A 2500-nucleotide genomic window follows, 5' to 3' on the forward strand; every position below is an offset into this window, starting at 1 on the left:
ATCTTTTCTCGTTTTGGTGCGTGCTACATTTTTACGGATAGACCCCGTGAAACGCTAGAAATTGGCGGGGATGTGTCTCTTGTGGCTCACGGGGCTGTTAGGGTGGCACAGAAATCCCTCGGAATGGGAAAACGGGTCATTTTCGTGTTGCCACATTGCATGCGAACGGCATGAAACTTCCAGAGGCATTTGCAGCAGGAATGCATGTGCAGTCAAAAAAGTGAATATTTTTCACGGATAGACCCCGTGAAACGCTAGAAATTGGCGGCGATGTCTCTCTTGTGGCTCACGGGGCTGTTAGGGTGGCACAGAAATCCCTCGGAATGGGAAAACGGGTCATTTTCGTGTCGCCACATTGCATGCGAACCGCATGAAACTTCCAGAGGCATTTGCAGCAGAAATGCATGTGCAGTCAAAAAATTGAATATTTTTCACGGATAGACCCCGTGAAACGCTAGAAATTGGAGGGGATGTGTCTCTTGTGGCTCACGGGGCTGTTAGGGTGGCACAGAAATCCCTCGGAATGGGAAAAAACGGGTCATTTTCGTGTCGCCACATTGCATGCGAACCGCATGAAACTTCCAGAGGCATTTGCAGCAGGAATGCATGTGCACTCAAAAAATGTGATATTTTTCACGGAGAGACCCCGTGAAACGCTAGAAGTGGGCGGGGATGTCTCTCTTGTGGCTCACGGGGCTGTTAGGGTGGCACAGAAATCCCTCGGAATGGGAAAACGGGTCATTTTCGTGTCGCCACATTGCATACGAACCGCATGAAACTTCCAGAGGCATTTGCAGCAGGAATGCATGTGCACTCAAAAAAGTGAATATTTCTCACGGATAGACCCCGTGATACGCTAGAAATTGGCGGGGATGTCTCTCTTGTGGCTCACGGGGCTGTTAGGGTGGCACAGAAATCCCTCGGAATGGGAAAACGGGTCATTTTCGTGTCGCCACATTGCATGCGAACCGCATGCAACTTCCAGAGGCATTTGCAGCAGAAATGCATGTGCAGTCAAAAAAAAATTGATATTTTTCACGGATAGACCCCGTGAAACGCTAGAAATTGGCGGGGATGTGTCTCTTGTGGCTCACGGGGCTGTTCGGGTCGCACAGAAATCCCTGGGAATGGGAAAACGGGTCATTTTCGTGTTGCCACATTGCGTACGAACCGCATGAAACTTCCAGAGGCATTTGCAGCAGGAATGCATGTGCACTCAAAAACTTCTATATGTTTCACGGATAGACCCCGTGAAACGCTAGAAATTGGCGGGGATGTGTCTCTTGTGGCTCACGGGGCTGTTAGGGTGGCACAGAACTCCCTCGGAATGGGAAAAGGGGTCATTTTCGTGTTGCCACATTGCATAGGAACGCCATGAAACTTCCAGAGGCATTTGCAGCAGAAAGGCACGTGCACTCAAAAATTTTAATATTTTTCACGCATAGACCCCGTCAAACGCTAGAAGTTGGCGGGGATGTCTCTCTTGTGGCTCACGGGGCTGTTAGGGTCGCACAGAAATGCCTCGGAATGGGAAAACGGGTCATTTTTGTGTGGCCACATTGCATAGGAACGGCATGAAACTTCCAGAGGCATTTGCAGCAGGAATGCATGTGCACTCAAAAACGTCTATATTTTTCACGGATAGACCCCGTGAAACGCTATAAATTGGCGGGGATGTCTCTCTTGTGGCTCACGGGCGCTGTTAGTTAGGGTCGCACAGAAATCCCTCGGAATGGGAAAAGGGGTCATTTTCGTGTTGCCACATTGCGTACGAACGGCATGAAACTTCCAGAGGCATCTGCAGCAGAAATGCATGTGCACTCAAAAACGTCTATATTTTTCACGGATAGACCCCGTGAAACGCTAGAAATTGGCGGGGATGTGTCTCTTGTGGCTCACGGGGCTGTTAGGGTCGCACAGAAATCCCTCGGAATGGGAAAACGGGTCATTTTCGTGTTGCCACAATTGGCATACGAACGGCATGAAACTTCCAGAGGCATTTGCAGCAGAAATGCATGTGCACTCAAAAACGTGAATATTTTTTCACGGATAGACCCCGTCAAACGCTCGAATTTGGCGGGGATGTTTCTCTTGTGGGTCACGGGGCTGTTCGGCTCGCACAGAACTCCCTTGGTCCACCTGATTCGTGCATACAGGCAGCAACTAAAACTCTGTAAACCTGCTGTGAGGACATCTAAACAGTGGACCAGTGAGGCTGTGGAAGATTTGCGGGCGTGCTTAGACTGTACTGACTGGGATATGTTCACGACTGCTACCAATAGTCTGGATGAACTCACAGAGGCTGTGTACATCAGCTTCTGTGAGGACTGCTGTATCCCAACACGTACCAGGGTGAACTTTAACAACAACAAGCCCTGGTTCTCAGCAAAGCTCAAAAGGTTGAGGTTGGAGAAGGAGGAAGCGTTTAGGAGTGGGGATAGAGACAGATTCAAGGAGTCGAAGAACAGGTTTAGCAAAGCGGTGAGAGAGGCTAAACGAC

Source organism: Petromyzon marinus, unplaced genomic scaffold, assembly GCF_048934315.1.
Source record: "Petromyzon marinus isolate PM22_M1 ecotype Great Lakes invasive population unplaced genomic scaffold, UKy_Petmar_22M1.pri1.0 PM_G_Scaffold_140, whole genome shotgun sequence".
Taxonomy (NCBI): domain Eukaryota; kingdom Metazoa; phylum Chordata; class Hyperoartia; order Petromyzontiformes; family Petromyzontidae; genus Petromyzon; species Petromyzon marinus.